General features: G+C 43.9%; 1 long non-coding RNA gene across 2 annotated transcripts; it reads left to right on the top strand.

The window, feature by feature from the left end:
* Nucleotides 1-403: 403 nt before the first annotated feature.
* Nucleotides 404-20,910, top strand: LOC132541300 (uncharacterized). Of its 2 annotated transcripts, XR_009552461.1 has the most exons (4): nucleotides 404-598; nucleotides 12,322-12,457; nucleotides 14,292-14,349; nucleotides 17,756-20,910. It is a non-coding gene; the product is annotated as an uncharacterized LOC132541300 (long non-coding RNA). The 2 variants fall into 2 exon arrangements; XR_009552460.1 differs by lacking the exon at nucleotides 404-598 and having other exon boundaries at nucleotides 12,146-12,457.
* Nucleotides 20,911-22,341: the final 1,431 nt, after the last annotated feature.

The raw sequence follows: 22,341 nt of genomic DNA, 5'->3' as shown, positions 1-22,341 counted from the left end.
GAGAGCCCCCGTGGTTCCGATTGGAACTAGGGATGGGAGGGGGTGCTCCCGCGCTCGGTCAGGCCGGGTAAAAGCCCGCGAAGGGGGTCCCACGTCACGAGCTTTTGTACTGCCCCGCCTGGGCCGGCCTGGAGCTGACGCAGGGCTCCCGCGGGACGCTGGGGGCGTCGCACTGCAGTTGGGTGGGGAGCAATTTATTCCTAGCGGTCCCAGCCCAGTCCATCTTCAGTTATTTCACCCGACCCCTCCCATTCCTCACCTCCTCCTCTTCTACTTACGCCTTCACTCACTACCTTTAGCTTCCCCCCTCCTCCTCCTCATCCCACCCCCCACTTCTCTCCCCCCCCTCCTTCCCGCCTCCCTTCTCTCTCTCTCTCTTTCCCTCTCTCCCTGCCTCCCTCCCTCTCTCCCTCTCTCTCTCTGAATAAGCAAGCTTTTGCCTCTAAAAGTCACAAGAGATCCTCGTGTGTGACAGATAAAGAGAGAGGAGAGACGAGCTTGCGGAGAGGAGCGACAGGCAGGAGCATCAGGCACCGCGGCTGCGAGAAGAAACTTGACGGTTCTGGGCCACCATTTATTTGTCTGGGCCTCGCTCGAGGTAAGTATTCGGGGGGGCCGTGGGGTTAGATTCCTGGCAGAGTTGTCGAGGTTCACCCCTTTGATGGGCGCACCGATACCTGGAGCCACTCAGAGGACGAAAATAGGGGCGGGGTGCGGCGGGCGGGCGTGGGGGGGGGGCGGGCAGGTCTCCCCGGGGTGAGGCCCCGAGGCTCCGCGCCTGAGCTCGCACCCTGGACTGTCGCTCCCGGGCATCCTGTGCGAGATCTCGCCAGGGTTCCAAGTCACTACCTTGGGCTTCAAGCCCCCCCCCCCCCCAGTTTCCCTTCCTCCGATGCGCTATCCCACCGCTCGCTCCTTTTACACACCCGCGTGCAAACGAGCCTCGGCTCGGTGGTGAAGTGTGAATCTGCGCCAAATCGTGGAAATCGAAAGTTTGGGGAGGCGAGGACAGCGCGGCTCTGCGGTCTCCTGTAGCCTAGTCTGGAAACCCCATAGGCTTGAGCGCGCGCGGGGGGGAGGGGTGACTTTTTTTCTTTCTTTCCATCTTTCCATCTTTCTTTCTTCCTTCCTTCCTTTCTTTCTTCCTCCCTCCCTTCCTTTCTTTCTTTCCTTAAGAAAATTACCTTGAAAGAGATATTATATGTATTCAAAAAGATTACTGGATTACTATGTCTGATCAGCTGCTGATGACCTACCAATAAGCATTTTTTAAACACACAAACGCACATAGCGCGCGCGCAAACGCCACCCACACTCCGGAGACTGTGTGCGGCGGGGGGTGGGTGGGGGGTGGAGGGGTGTGGGGGGGAAGCCACCAAAAGTAACCTAGAATTGAGAGTGGAGGGAGCCGAGAGAGAGAGAGAGAGAGAGAGAGAGAGAGAGAGAGAGAGAGAGAGAGAGAGATGAAGCATTTAAAATGTTTCAAGGATGTGTACGTGCCCTCCATGTGTGCAGAGAGCAGGGGGAGGGGCAGGGGGAACGCGCATTTGCTCGGCGTTTTCTCTCTGTGCCTGTGTGTTTCTCGTGTTGTCAGCTAGCTCTGGTTTCTATGTGCTGAACGCTGCCAGGGGCGGGGGCCGACATCCACCATCCACCTCGGCACCCTAGTGGCGAAACAGGACTCATTTGTTTGGTGCAGAGCGGTGACGACCTAGAAGAGACTCTAGTGTGGTTAGGTCGGCCCCCTGCCATCCATTACACCTGCGGCAGATGGCTCAAGTGGTAGACTGGTTTTGTTTGCTGGGATCAAGGAGGGAGGAGGGGGGAGGCGAGAGGCTCTCACATCACTCTAGGAAGTATTCTAAAAAATCGAACACATGAAAGAAGCCATATTCCTATCATTATTACCAAAGGCAATAATGTCATCATCGTCGCGGTCCATGAGCGAACAGTGAGACACGGTAATGACCTTGATGCCTGACCCCAGCTGATGACATGGCAGAATTTTTGTCCCCCTTTTTTTTCAAATGATTTTATAATGAAATTCCATACACACACACATACACACACATACACATACACACACACACACCCCTCTGCTTCCAACCAGATGCACACAGGTGTCCTTGGAGCTCTACTCCTGAACCAAACGTCATCAAGTCCCTGCGAATTTCAGGATTTCACTACAGCTGAAAGGCCACTCAAGTCACTCGAAGCTTCTCCCTCCATACACAAGTCCCCCTTCCCAGATAACCATCCAGCAGGATTTGAAAAGCAGCTACCTCTTTCACATGCAGTGATGTGTCTAATCAACATCAACATCATCATCCTTGATAACAAACAGGAAAGGAAACACACAGACACACACAGACACACACACACACACACACACACACACACACACACACACACACACACTTCCCAGGCAAGCTGACAGAGTGGTTGGTCAGGTGTGACAAAGGAATGTTCTAATGGGAGTTTAACCTGTCTCTATCCCTTAATTTTCTTTTTAGATAAGAACTTAAAAGAGATATATAGTAGAGATTATCTAAACAGAAACAGAAACTTACACCCAGTTCTCTGCCCTTACCTCAGCATCATCTAGACAGTGGAAGAAACCATTTGACTGGCATGATTTTCTGTTCTAAAGGTAAAAAAAAAATTAATTAGGGTTTAATATTAGTATGTTTTGGTGATGGTTTACAGAGAAAATCCACTATTTTTGATACAACATTCTATTTTCTTTAGCGCTCGCTCAATTTCTGGCACGAGTAAAACAAAGAACATGAAGCAATGATAATAGAAACCTAGTCTTCCTAAGATCTTTACATTATAAGGCTACATTCTAGAAATGTCAGTGCTTCCTGAGAAGGGAATATAGTCCAATTCCAGAGACATCTCTGACCTGGGTCTGACTGATGTATATTTGTATGTGTGCCCAGTGTGATTCTTTTTTCTGTGTCATTTTCTCTTCCTATGAAGGATTCCATTTTATAAGAAAGTTACTTTGATATTCAGTGCAGCATTTACTTTGATAAATGGCATCAGGATGGAGTTCTGTTTTCTTCATTTTTGCAAAGTAGATTCACTTGTACATCATACAAACTGCTAAGGGCCTGCTTTGGAATGTGAATTCATATATCACTAGAACAAATCTTGACATACTTGCAGGAAAGTAAAAAGAAAACAAATACATGCAAAATAAGTTGGGTAGCCTTCTGGGGGAATTTTAGATATTTTTAAAAGAATAAGGACAATCTTAACCTAAAAACTCTTGACTTTTGTTAAGACTCAAATTTTATTTAAACAAGACATAATCAGAAAAAAGAACCCTTTGTAATTATATGGAGTGAATACAAAAATTCAGACTTAGTAAGTCTCCCCTCCACCACCACTGTTTTCCTCAAAAACACTTTGGACCCTAGTTCCAACCTACATATGAAACAAACAAATAAAGATAATTCCAAGATGATCTCTTGGCCTTTCCATCAAATCATTTCTTTCTTATACAAGATTTTAAATTTCTTGAAATTTTAATCCTCAAGCAAGTTGACACCCCAATTCACAGCTTGGTTCTTATGCCTAAGTGAACCTCAGATCTGACATGGGGAATGGAAGCATATGGAGAGAAAAGGAGATGGGAGTCCCTCCTTCCTCCACTCACTGCAGGATCACCTACATCAGATGAGACTTCCATCAAACTATCTCTGTTGATCTCTATAGCTACTGTGTATGTATTTCAATGGAATGACCATTGAAAGAAAGCAAATCGGGTGTGCATAAATTGGTTTCTTCCAGTCCTCATCCTTGATAGACTTTCTCTTTGGGAACTCTCTCTTTACACCTTTTTCAACCACCACCACCCCACATTTGCTTTTCCTCTAGGGTTTTTTAAGACTCACAATTTTGGGGAGAGAGAGAGATACCAAATCTCAATTTTTGGCAGTTGAGGTCATGTTCAAGGCTCTGGAGACTGGGCGAGCCTAGACCTGTCGTCCATCTGCATGCCTACTGCCAGCCAGGGCCTGTGGGCTTATGTCCTTGAACTAGCAAGTGTCCCCCCTTTTTAAGGGAGGATAATATACTTCGATTCCTAATTTGCAAAGATAACATCTTTAGTCAGCTTTGAAATAGGAGGGGTGGTGGTGGTAATGAAGAGGGTCTGGGCTTCAGCCCTTCCTGGGTTGCTCAGCAAACCAGGAGACAACAGCCAAGGCGGCACCAGTCCCCAGAGGAAAGAGCCACAGACTTCAGGGCCAGTGTACCTGCGAATATTCAGTCCCATCTTATAGTCCTTCTAGGGGTCTCTAGAATAGGAGTTTTGCATTCTGGAAGCAGGGGAGGTCTAGATTAGTGCGCCAAGCCATAGGCACAAACTCCTTGGTCTCTCAGCTCTGCATAACCCGGCACCCCTAATTCCAGAGCTTCCCCGACGGCCCAGGCGCCGTGGCCATATGGCCAGTAGGTGTCGCTGTTTCCCTGCTGGCGGGAGCCAAGAGCCTCGTACTGGCCCCTGGCCACTGTCAGCTTTACTCACTGGGTGGGTCCACAAATGCGCCCGAGCTCCAGAGAAAGGACCCTTGCACCCTGGGATCGACCCTCGCTCACCTGGCTATGATCTCAGCGACAGTAGTCGACTTCAGGGAGTTCCTCTATAGGGAGAAGGAAGAAGGAAGAGGGAAGAGAGGGGTCTATTGGGGTGAAACTCCCGAGCCCCGACGGGAGCTACTGCAGTTACCAACTTTCAGTTCTGGTCTCTTTCTCCACGTCTTGGAGGCAGTAACTGGGCACTGGTAAAATCCTCAGTCGAGGGATACAATTGGAACTCCTCACTGGCTTAAAAAAAAATAATAAAATAAATAACCAAGACGTTTAAAGCCTACTTTTGTGGACGCATGTCACAGAATGAGTGAATTGATGTCAGTTTCTTGCCACCACCACCCCAAAATGGGGGGAGGGAGGGAGGGAGGAAGGAGGGGAAAGGGTCAAAGAAAGAAACCGTGGTCTGGCTATAGACATAAGCGTCATACCGTCGTGTTGTTTCACGTTTGCATGCACAGAAATGCTGGGTAACTACCAGAAACCCCCTCACCCTCCCACCCCCGCACCCTACCCTGGCCCAGGAAGGAGAAAGTGTTCAGATGCGCTCGTCTTCACCGGAAAGCATTGCTGCCTACGATTACTCCCTTTTGGAAACGTAGCAGTTAGCACGTTTTTCGGATCTGCATTGAAATTCTAGGTATTGAGAATTCTGTGCCCTTCTTTGGTGTCCTGTGGTTCTCTGCCTTAGCCTCTCACTGTGCTGCGTAAGAGATTATTAATCAGAAGCTTCTTTGTGTGTGTGTGTGTGTGTGTGTGTGTGTGTGTGTAAAGAAAGGGGTTTGGCTTATGAATACGGAGCAGGGCATTTACAATGGGTATATCCTATAGGTGACTTTAGATGTTATTATTATTGATTGTTTTGTTCAGGAGAAAGTGATGCTCTGATTTGAAGATAGGGAGGGGGAAATTTCATTGAATATACTAAATTCAGAACCTCAGTAATTGAAAGAATGAGTGTGTATAATGAAACTAGCTGTGTTTTTAAATTAATGAAACTAGCTGTGTTGATAATCTTACCGTTGGTTCAAGTGTGTAAACATTTTGCGGTCATTTTTTTTTAAGATCCATACCTTATATGCATTCTTGCTAAAAGTAGTCTGTGAAGAAGAAAAGCCCAGTAATAAAGTATCAAAAGAGGAAGAAAGAAAAATTATCACTGAAGGCCCAAAATGTTTCATAACACATCTTGTTCCTGACTGTGGGCGGAGGTCTCGCTCTTTTGAAGGGCAAGGCTGGGTAAGTGCCCAAGTCTTCAAGACGGTCTTAATGTTTTAACAGAAGGTGATCAGCATCTCCTCTAAAAGCCATAGATTTTGCTATGATTCACAGAATTGGTTCCTTTCTGTTAAATTCTGTATCTCTTAGACAAGTCTAAATAATTATTTCTGATTGAAACGGCAAATTAACCATTCGGTGATGTTGGAGGGGGAGAAACACGTGTCTAATAGGAGGTTGTGAAGTTCACTGAGGTGCTATTTTTAACTTGAAGAAAGTCCAAATCCAGATATTTCAGTATCTCTTCCCGTCCCTCCCCATTTTGCTCTTTCACTCAGCCCTTTGGATGTGTTTTAACCAGCTGCCCTCCCTCCCCTTCTTCTCAGCTTGTGTCCCCTTCCTCCCAAAGCTCCCCGCCCCAGAGCCTTTCCTCTTACATCCCTACTCCTTCTATCGCCTCTTCCACTACCCCTCCCCTTCCCTCAGTGTATATTTCCTTTTTCTGTATCCCCCCCCATTTATTGTGTCATCCTATCAGTCAAATTCATATAAAAGTAGCGAGAGGCCCAGCGCCTTCTCTCTCTCTCTCTCTCTCTCTCTCTCTCTCTCTCTCTTGCGCCCTGTATACTTAGGGGAGGTGCTGGTGGGTGCCGGTTTACCCGCGGGAGTGGTGGCCCTTGGTGCGGGTCACGCAGCTCGTGGAGGAGTTGGGGGCTGCGCCGGGTTGCGGGACTTATTCAAATGCCGCCCGCTGCTGCCATGATTCGCGGGGACTCGGCCTCCATATGGTAATGCGGGGGGTGGGGTGTGGGGGGTGCCGAGGGGAGGAGAGGAAAGGAGAGGATGGAGGTGAAAGCGGGGTGGGAGGGGGCTCTGACACCAGCGCGCTAGGCTGCCGGCTGGAACAGAGCACCGGGACCCGCGGCGGCGGCGGCAGCGGCGCTACCCACCCTCCGCCACAGCACCCACCGCACCAGCCAGCCAGCCGGCCCTGGGGGTAAGGCACAGCGCGCACACTGCAGTAACGGTAACGGTCCAGATGCTCCAGGTTACTACCATGCACCCATAAGGGAGATTAGAAGCAGAAAGGAGATTACAGAGAGATCAGAGATAAGAGATGTACCTTTCTGTGTCCCTTGTCACACAGCGCGCGCGCACACACACACACGCACACGCGCACACACACACGAGCTTCTGTACTGTACACACATGCATGCACAGGCATCAGTGCACACACACATTCTTTGCTACTATCATCTAAATGTATGCACCGCCGCTCTGTGCCCTGCAACGTGTGCAGTGTGTTGGTTCTTGCCCCTGCATAAAGACCCGCAGGTACGTGCGAAGAGTCCAGGCAGGAGCAGACCTGCAAGCAGGACTGAATTGCAATCAAACATTTAACCCGCCGAATTGTTTCACTCGGCCCAGGTGTTCTCCCCACCCCCACCCCCAGAAACCTTCAGTTTTGCAGCCAGTTATGGAATCCTGCAAATGTTCATAAAATACGCTAAAAATATACCTCAGGAAATGTAGCTTTGCTATATATGGCAAGGTAAGGGAGAGCCCTTTTCAAAGGATGAATGTTTCCATTTTTAATGTTTTACGTGTAGCCATCTGACCACTTTTTATTGGGTGGCAATATCATATGAGCACTTTGGTAGGCTTGGAAAAACTACAGTCAGAGGTGAGGCTGGAAATGCCATAAGAATTCAGGGTACTAAAAGATGGTTGCTGGTAGTCAGTATGAAAGATGGCACACAGCTGTATGTTTGAAATGTTAGGAAGTACATGTGAATATTTCTAGATGAAAGTCATTAGGGAAGACCAAGCCTTGCCCTTAGTATCTGTGCAGGTAAGTCATTCATAAGAAACCTAATTACCTGTGCATGTACTTGTACTTGTTTAATTGAATGTGTTGCATGTGTGTATATTTGCCGTCCTTTGTGGCTATGCAATTATTGACTCAGTCTTTTAAAAATGATACGTTGAAGGGAGTTTAAAAGTAGACTTAATTCATATATTTTATTCAAAAGCTATTGTGCTGAACCGATGTGTTGCCAGGAAGGAAAAATGCAATACTATAAACAGATAACCACTGCTTGAAATCTAACTCAAGGCCTGTATATTTCAGGGCACACCATCTAGCTTAATACAGTCAGTAGTTCGGTTTGTTTTCATTTTGAAATCAGGAATTCAGGTTGCTTTTGGATTAAGATAATGGGCCTTGTTTCTAGCCATGTTAAAATGAAACTCAGTAAATTTTGAACACAGCATATAAGGTACAACATACAACACAGCTGAAAATGTCTTCCTTGCAAAAGACTGTCACTGTATCTACACATTTAAAAATAGATTTAAAAAAAAGGAATAAGAAATGCTAGAAAGCAGTAGGGTGGTGAATGAATACCGCACCTCTCAGTTAATCAGCATTAAAATTCTTAAGAAATCCTTGGACTCACTTCCTTTTATACGTACATTGTCTTAAATGCACTGTCCCAAAATATGTTTTTGCTAATATGAAGTTAATGAGACAAACTTTGAGCCTTGAGCTATGAGCATATTACAGTCGATCAAAGAGTATGTGAGGAAAGAAAAAAAAGGGGGGGGTGTTTTTTCTTTCTTTTATGACCAAACCAGGAGGTTACACAGCTGACATTACATACATAACAGATGTGTATATTTGGTACCTTAAATAAACAGAGGGAGACAATTGTGCATATTATCTAATAAGAGACAGGAGACAGTCTCCAAAAAAAAAAAAAAAAAAAAAAACACAGACGGAAAGGGACAAGAGAGACAAATAGACATAATAAGATAGCAAGGGGGGGGTTAAAATCAATAAAACGACACAAGCTTAACTTTTCGCAAATTAAAAAATGCAAATATATCTTTACATATGCATTAGTATTAAAAATAATACAGGCTGGAACCAACAGGAGCAAGAGGAGGAGGAGGTGGAGGTGGAGAAAAGGTGGAGGAGGAGGAGAGGAGGAGGAGAGGAGGAGGAGGAAAGAATGGAGGCGCCACGGAGCCCTGATTATGCATGGGCTGGAGCTGCCTCCTCTAACCTGTTCTCCGAGCCCGGCAGCCGGCGGTCCTCAGCCGCCCACAGAACAGGAGCCGAAACAACCGTTCCGAAGGCTACAGCGTTTATTTTTCTCTTTTGGGGGTTTTGGCGGTTGTTTCAGGGGCTCGCCAACTGGCCCCTTTAATTAAAAGCTTCAATAAAAGGCGATCGCGCCAGGAATGCACCCGTTCTTCTCCGCGCAGGATTTGCATATTTTTTAATGCCCTAATTTCCTTGATGTATGTAAATGTAGCCGGACGTAGAGGGAGACAGGGAGCTGACGTCAATGGACGTGACCTCGCAGCTAAACCTTGAACGTGATGCTGGGATTGGGGAAAACACGGAGCGGCAGCCCGCGGAGCCCGCGAGTCCCGGCCGCCGCAGCCCAGCCGCGGCGGAAACGCAGGCCCAAGGGGGCCTAGGAGGCCGCTGTACCCCCGGGGGAGACTGAGCTGCTTCCTTCGTTCCCCACCGCTTAGCTTCTAGCCTCATCAGCCTCCCGGCTGCACACGCACAATCTTACCTGCGCCTCCAGCCTCATCAAATGCACGTTCTTTCCCTCTCCCCTTAGACAAACAACACACTCAATACAGCAGACCCCAGGCAACATAACAAACTCAATCATAGCCCCATATGCTGCAGACCAACTCTTGGGTAGCTTATTAGGGTGAAAACTCTGACAATGGAGTGTCTTCTTTTTTCTTTTTCTTTTCTTTTTTTTTTTTTTTTTGGAGGGTTTCTCTCCACCAGTAGAAGAAACATCAGGAAACAGCAAATCTTTCCTAAAACAAGATAAGCTACACGTGTTTTCAGTAGGAAGAGGTAAATCGTTCAGGCTCCCGGTAGGGGCTGGCGGCGCCCTCCCCCCCACTTCCACCCCTCCCCCCAATTTACCTGTGCACTCTTTAGGTGCATCGGTTAGCTTCATCAATACCCCTGCTACTGGCGTGTTTTAATGTGGGAGCTTGCTATTTGCATGTTTAATATAGAAGCACGTTTTGATGATGGGAGTGGTGTGTGTGTGTGTGTGTGTGTGTGTGTGTGTGTGTGTGCGCGCGTGCGCGCGCGCGCGAGCAAGTGCGCGGGCGCGTCTGTGTTGGGTAGGTGCTTAAGCTATTGAACAAGGAGGAGGGGAGCTGTGAGCGAGATAAGTGTCCTTCCACCGCCAGGCGTTGGATTTATTTGATGGGTCATCTAAGACAGAGCTTCTGGGCTGGCGTTTGCGTTTCATTCATTTGGAAAGGGGAAGGAGGGGGGGGGGTCAAAAAAAGCTCTCTGCCAGGCTCTCTTCCTTGTATTGTCTGGGGAGAAGAACCATTCCGCAACAGCAGCAGCAGCGGCCCGAGGCGCTGTCTTGCGAGATTTAGCCTGGTGTGCTTTTCACTTGGAGCTCAGTAGTCTCTGTGCGGAGTTAGCGACTTTGGTATACTCGGCGGGGAGGCCTTCATACTCCCCCACTCTGCGCGCCAACGTGAGCGTGCCCGCAGGCGCGCAGAGAAAGAGGGAGGGAAGGAGGGAGAGGGAAGGAGGGAGAGAGAGGGAGAGGGAGAGGGAGAGACTATGAGGCGCTCGTGCACTATAGCTCCCCGTGCACATTCGCCCCCCACCCCTCTCTGCTTGCCAACCTCTCCTAGGCTTCTAAGAAATGGACTTCAGCCTTTGCTGGGCCGGGGCCGTGCAGAGCCGGGGGCATAGGGCGGAGCAGCTGGCTGGCAAAGAAGGGGCGCCAATGCTGCCCGTGGCCTCCCAGGCTGCCATTTCTTCTTTCCACCTCGCAGCCCAAGCTTTGTTTTCCTGACAAACTCATGACTACCAAGCCCCGAGCCAGCGAGGGGTGTTTGTGAGCTGGGGTCGGACGCGCATGGTGGGAGGGGGCCGCCCAAGGGCATGCAAGGCTGTCTGTCCTCCGGTTGCACTTGGCGGGAAAGCTGGCGGCCGGCTGCTGGAGAGCACGCCAGCGGTTCCCATAACTGCCTCCCGGCTCCCCCGGGCTGCATTTACATGCGGACCACTCATTAGAAATTTTACAGTCCCCTCCCTCTCCTCCACCCCCCCCCCCCGCCCCATCTCCCGTGCGCAGGCTCGGAGCTAGCGCCCGCGCGCACAGACGTCCGCACCCAGAACCGTGTCTGCAGGGCGGGCGAAGAGGCCCAGGGCGCTAGTTCCCTGCGCGCGACGGATTCCTGCACCCTCCCTTTCGCCCCTTACACCCCCACCGCCTCCCCTCTAGTGTTCCAGGAAACCTACCTTCCTCACAAGGCCCCCACCCTTCTTTCTCTGCAAAGTCCCACCCACACCCTCCCCCTGGTTCTCTTGCCTTTCCCTGGAAAACACACAAGCACACGCGCGCGCACTCGCGCGCGCGCTTTTTCTTCTCTCTCAAATAGATAACCTCTGTGGCTCGTCCATGGCACTTTTTGAGTTAGCTTAGGAGTTAAAAGGATGAAATCTTTGTACAGCAATGCTCCTTTGTAGGCAAACACATTTCACAACCACAACAAAAACAGGAATAATAATAATAATAATAAAGGGCCTTGAATCAAAAGGTCATTCTTTAAAAAAAAAAAAAAAGTCTGCAAGTCAAAAGGTCGTTTCCCAAGTTTGTAAGTAAAATTGCAAAGGGAGCCCTCAAAAGGGAAAATGAGAGAGGAAAAAAGAAGGTAGGGCAGACCCACAAGTAACATAAAATGGTGCATTGGAGAAACAAGATAGGGACCATTCTTTTTTTTTTTTTTTTTGGGGGGGGGGAGATGAGTCTGAAGAATTCGTGAGGCTTAAAAAAAATTAGATAGAAATTAGATAGAAAAAGAAAATGAGGAAAATGAAATAAAGGACAGAAAAAGCAACAGAACTTTCCAAAGAAATATGTGCTTTGCATCCTGCAATAGGAAAACGTAACCATTGCCTTCCTTGAGATGAGACATTTCTAATTTGTTCCGTCTGTCAGGAGGGACTGTGAGAGGTTTGGGTGCAAATTCATTATCTCTGGCAACGCAGAACGTAGTGTGGGGACTGAAAAAGACCATGGCAATGGATGAACAATAGGGCTTCAGTTCATCAGTAACAAAAGCAGTGGGGAAATTGGTTGAGTTTCAGAGCACGTCCTCCTCGGCAGAGGGGGCTGGACTAGACCTTGGACAGCCCCCCCAAAAAACTTGCGGAGCCTCGCACACACCACTTCACTCTCAGCTCCGAGGCTCAGGGAGCAAGTGGCTGACGTTGGGGGGGGGGGGCTGCGGGGGGGGGGGAGTTGGCTTTTTTTTTTTTCCTCTACCTCCTTCGTCTTTTGCCCTCTTCTCTCCTCAGAAGGAAAGATCCTTTTAAACTATTTTAGACGCAATCAAGCAAGAATCACTGTGTGGAATTGAGCGGCAGTTTTAAATGTACTAAGGCGAGGGATGACCCGGAAAAAAAATTTTTTTTTTTTTTGTTTTGAGAATCCGAAAAAAAGAAGGAGCCTGTTTCTGTACTGCGGCCACCCTGTGACTGTGGATCTGGTCTTTTGGCTGGCACCTCGGTTCCTGTTCAGCTGGATTTAGGAGGCAACACTGCCTAACACAGGCAAGAGAGCAAGTGAGTATCGCGGCGGTCCGCAGGCGGCAAGTCCTCAGCCTTCCCGGGGCCAGCGGTCTCCGCCGCGCCGGTGCCACTCACCTCGCCCGCACTGGTGCCCACAGCCCCCGCGGCGGGCGGCTCCGAGGGCCAGTCCGGGGCTTTGCTGCAGCTAATTGATTGTGTGTCTTGGATGCTAAACCTGTTGATCTTGTGGGCTGTTGGAGGCAGAACTGTTAATTATCTAGTGGCCTGATCTCCAGTTGCAGGGAAATGCCAGATTTTTTTTTTTCTCTCCGTTTTGGAAAGAGGAATTTTGTGTGTAGTTTAGTATTGTTGGTGATGGGACTTTTCCTTCTTAAATCTAGATCTAGAAATTATTATGTCCCTGAACTAAGAATACGCTTTTTTTTTTTTTTAAGTAATTCTTCTTTTAACCACCTCCAAGTTGCAATTACTTGCCAAGGAAGTAAGGATCTGATTGGATGTTGATAGGAACTTATGTACTGTAACTAAGTAGAGCTGGGTAGATTTCCAGTTTTTTTTTTTTCCTTCCGGATTCTGGAAAGCTAGAGGCCGTTGTACCGGGCTACCCCAGTCTCAGATTCGTCGCCATCGGGACTTCTGCACTTCCAAATTATTCGGCTTAAAATGCCTTAAGTATCCGAGCGGAGCCGCTCTCTGGCTTTTTTTTTGCTTGGGGGCCCAGATCTGGCTGGCAGAGGGATGACCTTCCTTCTGATTCTCAGAATTGTCTTAGGGAACCGGGTATGGTGGGAACCCAAGCATTGTGTTTGCATTAGTGTCCGCGGCGTTTTCTCTTGCAAATATACCCACGGTGTTTGAATGGGGGTTGTCTTGTGGGGTCAGAGCAGCAGTAGAACTGATCAGAAAGAAGTTAGTCAGGAGGCCCTGTCAAGTCACTGCCACGGCCAGCCAGGGGGACTTTTGAGAAGCTGTAGCTGTTTTGGGCCCAGAACCGTGGACTAGGATCCAGTTTCCTCCCTCTCTTAGTCTCACCGTGCTTTGCCACCCTCACTCGCCACCTTGGCACCCGTAATTAGGGCGCTGTCCCTAGTCAGCATAATTGAACCAGTACATTACTTTCATTTTGCAAAACCAATAACCCCACCCCATTACTCCAAAATACCTACTATTTAAAAAAAAAGATAAAAGGAAGGCAACTTATTTTCGGGAGTGTAAGATTTCTTGAATATTGAGTCGTGGGGGGATGGGGTGAGGGGATAAAAAAATTATCACTTTATAGCAATCAGGTTTTACATTATTCATTGATTTACTGGAGGAAATAGCCAATCAGAAGCCTTAGATATGAATGAACATCTTACTGTACTGTGGCATTACAGTAAACTATCTGCATCTTTTTTAATGATTAGTTATTTATCTAGGGATCCCCATTGTTTGAAGGGCTTGGAAATTCAGTCCTTAAGCATTTAGAAAATATCACTTTGTTTCAATCTTAAAATTCTTTCATTGAAGAAATCTCCCTCTTTGTATGGCAGGTTACAATGTTCAAATCCCTAATATATTTTTTAGTCTCTCCTAAGCTAAGCTAAAAATAAAAGAAAGAAAAATTAATTTCCAAACCCCTCCAGATTCTGCATATTTTGCATTCCCATTATCATGCATGTCTCCATTTAAATGCAAATTAACATATTTAACCCTGTGGGTGCCAAAGCCTCAGATACATTATACAGGGGTTTTATGGAATCTCTTGGCATTTTAAAGAATCATGGTGACTACAATAGTTTGAATGGAAACAAATCTAGGCATTATATCTATATACATATACACAAATGTGTATATGAAGTGTGATAATTTCTTAACTATTTTTCAGATGAGACTACAAAGAAGCATAAAATGAATAGACCATTCAGCCACCCTACCAACCAAAGGTAATTAAAAATTTTATATTTAATGCAATCCAATTGATGTAAAAATCAAAATATTCTATTTCTGTTCTGTACTACCTACTTCCCAGTTTATTAAATAGCTAGAATTCCAGGAGAAAATCCAAGTTCAATTTGTGAAATTTTTTTTCCTATAGGTAACCTTTACATATAATGTATCAAGGATAATGTAAACATAACACAAAACTACATATAAAGAAGAAATTCTGGATAGAGTAGAAATGAGGCTACTTTTGTTAGAAAGCAAGCCTGAACTATGGAAATTATTGTAAACTAAATGGCTTTCATGTAGAAAATGGTAGTGTTGACTGCATTATTGGACAGTGGTTTACGTGCATGAGAGTCCTACAAAGTCAGTATTAAAAAGGGATTCTCATAGTAAGCCAATTTGTTATATACTCTGCAGCATTCTAAATAGGATTTAGAGAGGTCTTGTAAATAATGGTAGTGATTTCAATATATTTGCATGTATGGAATAGCATAATTTGGACCAAAAATATGTGGAAACTATTAACTTTTCCCTTTTAAGTTAAGTAGATATTGTTTATTCCCATAAAACCAGGATGTTTCAATGCATGTTTGGGCCATCTGGAGAGCTATAAAAAGATCAGAAAGCAAGCATGACAATCATGTCCTGATCAACGACCATTAATGGGAATTTATTAGAGAATGAGCAGGAAATCCATGTGAATTCAGCATCTCCTTCAATATGCAGATAATGCAGAGGATATTCAGCAGCTCAGCTAAGAGGCTTTAAAAAAATATCCAAAATAAAAGCATGTAGGTGATAATAGTTGCTCAGGTCTCTTTTGAGTGGCACAATGGTTTAAACTTGTTTCCCATCTTAGATAATAATACAGTCCTTGAAATTCATAGGATACACTATGATATGAAGAGGCCTTGGCAATATTCAGAGTAATCATATGCTCAGTGTTAACCATAGCTATGCGTCTTCTGTTGCTCCACTTTTTAAGAGATGCTGGAGTTGTAAAATATTTAATTGGCTCTATGGCTAATGAACAAACTGCTCATAACCTCTAGAATGACTATCTTCATTTTTAGATATTATCATGCTGATTAGGACACACACACACACATATATATGAATGATCAGCATGGGGTTCAGTTCTGGAGTCAGTAGATATGACCATCTGGCATTGCTTTAGAAGATGTTATTTGAAGACAGTATCTTCTAATTGTAGAAGCATTTTAAATGTTCAGTGCCTTGTTCTTCATGCTACTTTGGTCCTAAAAAATGCACTTGGTTGTTAAATGTGGAAATATAACCACATTACTTTGCAAATTCATACAAATCTGGAAGTGATGCACTATCTCTGTACATCCATCAATTATCTCTACTTTTACCACCACCTCCCCCTGGACATACAAAAAACAAAAAGCCATTCTAAAAAGATTTTGCATTTTTTTTAAATTAAGAAAGAAGTTAATCTGATCATAAGCTTGCTTTATGGAATAGATACCAAAATACTAATGGTTCTATTTTATTTCTAAATTTTGGAAGTAAGGCCCAAATACACTCAACCTTTCAATGTAGTAAAACTAATTAGGGTTTGACAAAATGTCAGAAGTGGCAAAAACCTCAGTGATGTGCTCACTTCTTATCCAGTAGTTTATATTCTGACTAGATGGCTCAGAATGAAATAGTGACTCTGACAGTATATTTTTCTGCATTAGTTTATATGTGCACACATACTTTATATATAACCCAGTGTATCTATGTCTGATTGTACTTCAGCCATCATTGGTAAAAATAGATCTGGAATTTTCATAGTTTAGTCTTTTCTAAACAACAGGAGGAAGCTCAACAAATAATCTAGAGAAAAGATGACTTTATTAAACCATCTTTACTTGATGTAGTATTTTGTTTAAATCCCTGAACACTTTTAATTTTGGCTTTCTGTACCTGACAGTCTTCATAGTATTTACATGTGTGTCCTGTGAGTTGTAAGTTGATAAGCATATTCACACTCATGTCGTAAATGAACAAATGACTGAATTAGTGAGACCATGCATATTAATTCTGAAAGTGCTTTAGTCACTGAGGTGTAAGTCAGACTACAGAAATGAGAGTGGTTTGATAAGCTAGTGATGTGTGAAATGAATATGAAGATATATGACATTCATTTTTAGCCTGTATTTCAAAGAGTAAATGACATCACCAAACACAATGCTTAATTTTGGAAAATAATTCATGATGTTTACATATGGTGACTATGGACCTTATATGGACTGTATTTTATACATAATTTTGTAGTCTATCTATTACAACTGTGTATACTATAAATAGGTAAGACATAGGTTATCTGTTACAAAGGCAAGACAGAATTTTTACACGATCATATTAAGACTTAAAAATCTTGCAAAAAATAATGAGGCTAATTAATTAATAAAACAGTGTTCTCTAGAAAGCAGCTAGGTGGGGTTAGAAGTAGGGGTGGGGGTAGGAAGAGGTGGGTTCGACTTGCTTTTAACATCCAGGTGTACATCAGTTTTTTTTTTCAGCAAATAGCAATGCTCTGTTCATAGTTACATAAACAAGACTTGTATATTTTGCATGAATATTAGTATCTGAATCTATAGACAAAGACTCGGCATTTTTATGACAGCAGTTTCATGCATAAGAAACTACTGCTGTAGTGTTTACCTGTATTACTAGGGCACACACCTTATGTAGAGAGAGACGTTTAAAAAAAATTCAGGATGAAGTTGACTTGCTTAAAACATTCAGTTTAATCCACAAAATAAAATCTGCTACCCTATTGCCGTGGTACATAGATAAGAAACATAACTGAACTGTGACGCCATTAAAAACACAACACTAGAGCAAATTGTCAATGTAATCATACATCGACTCACTGCGTAATATAGATCTGATTCCTAGCCCCGGAAAGCAAGGCCTTGCTTTAAGCAATAGCAAAGTGCTTTCCATCTGTCTGCCTTTGCAATCTGCCAGAAGAGAAATGCAGGCAAAGACGTTCCCCCAGATCAGAAATGCTTTTATCTGTCCTTAGAGAGAGATTTCCTCCAGTCTTTGGATATTAGAGCGATCTGCAGTAGCACCGAGGAGGTAAAAGGCCGCGGGTTGCTTTTCCAGGAGCAGTCGGTGGTACTAGCCGAAGAGATGCTGATGGAGAGAAAACAGGTCTTGTAGCAATGCTGCGGAGCCGACTGCTGCGGCTGCTGCCCAAGCAGCAGGCGTGGGGCAGTTGGCTGATCACTGGTGCATATCAATATCCATGTACTTGAGATTTCTCATGACATCATCATTACCTTGGTCTCCTGCGGTCTCAAACCTTTGACCTTGCCGGGCTGGTCAACATCTTAGCAGTGAAAGCTCCTCCAATGATGGCCCTTTTTCTCCTTCTTTCAGACCGAGGGCAGCAGCACACCAGCAAGATCGCGTCTTCTCCTCCCCTGCATAGAAGCCCAGTGAAATCCAGGATCTTTCCCTTAAAACACATACACACAAGATATGTGCCATCAAGCTGCCTCCGCTTGGTAAAAAGCTCAAGGTGCCTAATCCCAAAGGATCAGAAGCAGATCCCTGAATCATCTGTCACTTCTTCTAGAGAATGGGATTTTTTGTTTTTGTTTTTTTGTTTGTTTTTTGTTTTTCCTTCCTCCTTAATCTGCACTGGAAATGGCCTTTGGCTTTACACATCTCTATAGAGAGAGGCCAAAAAAAAAAAAAAAAAGTCTTGCCTGAGAATGAAGCAATTTACAATGCAAATAAAGGCCTGTGGAGGGATGGATGCTGCCGGTCAGTCCTAACTGCTTGCTGCACTGCACCTTAATAGCTGGTTTTCTTTTCTGATACTAATAGTTGAATTATTGGCTAACACTTCGAAGATCACTTGCTGAAGGAAAAAAAAAGTTTGGAATAAACTTTGAAAGCAACAGATCTCGACTGGATGTCTTAGATTCACACACAAACAGAAACCAGGTCATATTTACATACAAGGAGGAATCTTATGCTCAGCAAGTATCCTGAAGGACTACTCTTCAATTCTGCCAGAAAGGATCCGGATTTGGAGTCTGGCCAGAGGAAGACAGAGGCATGTGAGGGAAGTGAGTTGTTATCTTTGGTTATCTAGCTGTATGAGTGTATTGGTCTTCATAAAGCTAGATAACCGAAAGTAAAAACTCCTTCAAGATCGCCGGGGAGTATGTGTGAATGAAAAGACTGCAACCAAGAGACAGTAAAAACCAGAAAGGTCAGGAATACTTATTGAATCTAACTTTGCTTTTGTTTTGTTTTGTCCTTCATCTTCTTTTTTTCTTTTTTCCTTATGATCAAAGTTGGGGTTGTAGGAAGTTAAGTGATACACAGATGTCAAATTATAAAGGTGTCAGATACTTTGGGAGGTGTCTTAAAGCTGCAAAGGGCAATTGTGCAGTGCTGGTGAGTAACTGTGCATGTGCAGTTTACCCTGCTTTAAGGGAAAAGTATGATTACAAATAGTAGGGTTTTTTTTTTTTTTTTACCTTTTCTTTTTCTCCTAGAAAGCTGTTGTAGACATGTCTGGGATTTATTTTTAAAAGTGGTTATATAGTATATAGACTTAGGTAGTTACCTCCTGGGGTCCTCTTCTCTGAAAATTGTTTAATGATTATACTTGGAAATGATATGTATTTGGGTTATATGACAGATCCTATGAAATTAGACTTTCAGGAAACTTTATACTGGATGGTTAATAATTTATATCTTCTGAGGACAGAGCTAGCAGGGAAAATGAAAAAAAAAAGGCTGATTTTTTTATTCTTCTATTCAAAGTACAAGGACAGATGCTTCTCTGTTCCAAGAGGGTTTCCTTGAGGAAGCTACTGAAGCAGAAAGACATGATGGAGACGAGATCGCCTCCCCTCTTGTCAAAGTGTAAAAAAAAAAAATGTTCTGTCTTACTCTGTGCCTAGCATTGGAAATGAAAGTGACATTTACGCCACAGCCCACGTGTGCGCCTCCTCTCTTTTTGTTTAAGGATGATCAGGTCTGTCCAGGAAACAGCTCTGGCATCCCAAACTGAAATAATTAGGACGTATATAGACCTGACAAAAATGGAAAGGGGGTGGGGAATCCGAGGGTCTGTCCTGCCTAATTGATTCCGCTAAACGGAATGCAGGAGATGTGAACGGCAGGACGCTCCGATTCCCACGCTCGGGGGCAAGTGGTAAAGCGGGCAGGCAGCCTATGACAGACAGCCCTGTTGGGGGGTGGGGGGTATGAAAAAAAAAAAAAAACCATCAAGTGCACACACCATACTCATCTCCATCGCTAAGAAAGTAGAGGCATTTCCCACCCACAGCCATCTGCAGCCTCTCAAATGGCAACACCAACTGGTCTGTAGCTGCTGCGTGCTGTCTGCTTCTGTTAATTTTTATAACTGCTGTTTGATCTGCCCATGATGAAGTCTGGCTTTCTCCTTCAGTCAAGACTTTCAGTCTTTAAAGAAAACTGGTAGAAAAGCGGTTCCAGGAAAGTCCCATAACTGCCTGCCCCTCTGGTCAAACTCTCAGCCTGAAGTTTTAGCCTTGTGACCTCCTTTCCTAACGTTTTGTTTTCAAAAGTTGTATTTAAAAACACATATAACTATCTCTTGGTTCTTATCACCACATCAACAGGTTATTTACCTTTTAGCTTGATACATTTAGGAGCTTGGCCTAATTATGGTAATAACACACAAAAAGTAAAACCAGAAAGTTGATTACAATTATATAACCCTAGCTAGATTTATTGTCAGTAGCAATTTTAATTTAATCTAAAAGATGACTATGTTTAGCAGACATCTGAGGATGGTGGGGATCCCCACTGTCATCTTTCCAGAAAAGTTTACATTTTTCCACTTCACCAAGCAAACATTTTTACAGAATAGCACATGGCCTTTCATCTACTATCTGTTCTGAATGAATCACTGGCAATCTCAAATATTTTTTTTTCCTTGAGAAGCACTGCATTTTCTTTGTAGTTTCAGCTCTTACTAGACTTCAGATTAGAGAAACCTATTTAGAAACACTGTTAGTATCAGTTAGAAACTCTGAGAAACTTTATTAACATACATTCTGAATTTGGCTTCTGAACACGTGCCAAAGTTTTACTACTGTAGTGACCATTTGGAAGACCCTTGTTTATTTACATTTGAAGCACTATTTGTGCAAACAATCTTTCATTGTTAAGTGCCTGTATTCTTTTCATTTACTTCATGTCCAGGGGTGCTATTTACCTAGAACCATTGTCTACTACAATTAACATTTACATTACAAAGTGTGTGGTTTTCTTTCTCAAGGAGGTTCAATTAAGGCAATAAGATGTTTGCTGGGGAAACCTATTGTTTACTGAAAGCACTCAATGGAGTCAAATTACTGAAGCTTTTGCCTGCATCTTGGTCTTTTATGTAAATGTGTTAAATATAACATCTAAGGAAAATAAACAATATTATAATTATATGTTTGCCATTGTCATATCAAACTTGCTTTGTATCATACTAATGTTACATGACTTATGATAAATAAAAATACATTTCAGTGTTATTATTTTCATTTTATTTTTTGCTGTTCCACTGCTCTGGCTGCAACATGTCCCAATTTTTCTTTTTTCTATTACACATCAAACTTCTGGCATTTTGTTTTATTTGTGTGTGTGTGTTTAAGAGAGCAACTCTATCTGAGTATGGGTCTGAAGGGGGGGGTCTAAGATAATCTTTACAATGACCTTAGAATAAGGTGATAATTTCTTTGAAATCTGAAATATTCCAAAGGCATGAATACTTAAGTCAAAAGAAGTGTAAATATCAGTTATGTAGTTCTTTGAAAGCTAGTTATAACACTGGCAGAAACCAGATCAAGTTTATTTAGCATACCACTGCATTGTAAAACAGTTGGAGTGAAGTTGCAGGTTGCGTGAGTATGCATGTTAACTAGTGGGAACCAAACTCAGTCTTTGTGAAAGGGGAGCAGCAGATTGCTGTGCAAGGCCAATGTTAAAAAGGCAGCTGAATTTAACACCATCTGGAAGAAAAGATCCCTTCACGACTTTCTCACACCGTCAGACAAAACTAGTGTCTCTTGTTCTGAGCCCTTGTCTATGCAACCATACAATACTGAGTCATTATACTTTTGCTGAGAGAAAATTTGAGAACACAATATGGGTAACCAGTGAATGACCAAGTTTCATTGTGCCCGCTTAAGTCGATTGAAATCTACGTCTAGAGCTATGAATGGTGGTATTGTTTTCCTCACCAGGGCTGTACTAAATGTCAGGACAGTGTAAAGAAAAACTTGAAGTCTGCAAATAACTTACCAGATCTCAATTATAATATTTTCCCACAGTAGAACTAATATCATTGCGAGGAGCTACATTGCAGAAAATACAAAAAGAAATGAAAAGAAATAGTTCATTAAGAAGTTATTTTATCTAGACAAACATTTTAATTTTCTGATGGAAACTTCAACTTCAGCTGCTGGCTGAGCTGAGAAGTAGAATTCATTACTGGGAAGTTCAAGTTGCCAAAATACCTCTTGTACAATTAAAATAGGATAAAACAACTAGTCCAATCTCAGGCTCTCTCTTTAAATATAAACAGGTCCTACTTGGCTTTTACTGTGTTAGTTCTCCTTAGAATTATTAATATGCAGCTAGTTCAAAATGTACTTCAATTTTGGCAGATTCTGTTGCAGATTTTGCCACTGTGATTGACATTGCAAAAGAACATCATAGATATGTTTCCCCAAACATACACCATCCTGATACTTCCCTAGGTGGATGCTTGTGCCCTCAGCAGTGCCCTCCCCACCCTCCTCGTCAACTTACACCCCTCCCCACTTTCCAACTTCCCTCATGATGTGTGAGAGTCAGTTATTATACCTAGATTTAGCATTCACATAATCAATTTGACTGTAAACAGTCAGAAAAAGGAAACAAAACAATTCAAAAAGAGCAAAAAGAGTTGGTTGTGTGTGTTT

Source organism: Erinaceus europaeus, chromosome 11, assembly GCF_950295315.1.
Source record: "Erinaceus europaeus chromosome 11, mEriEur2.1, whole genome shotgun sequence".
NCBI classification, from domain to species: Eukaryota; Metazoa; Chordata; class Mammalia; order Eulipotyphla; family Erinaceidae; genus Erinaceus; species Erinaceus europaeus.
The sequence above is the reverse complement of the archived record's forward strand: the minus strand, read 5'-3'. Positions and strand labels throughout refer to the sequence as shown.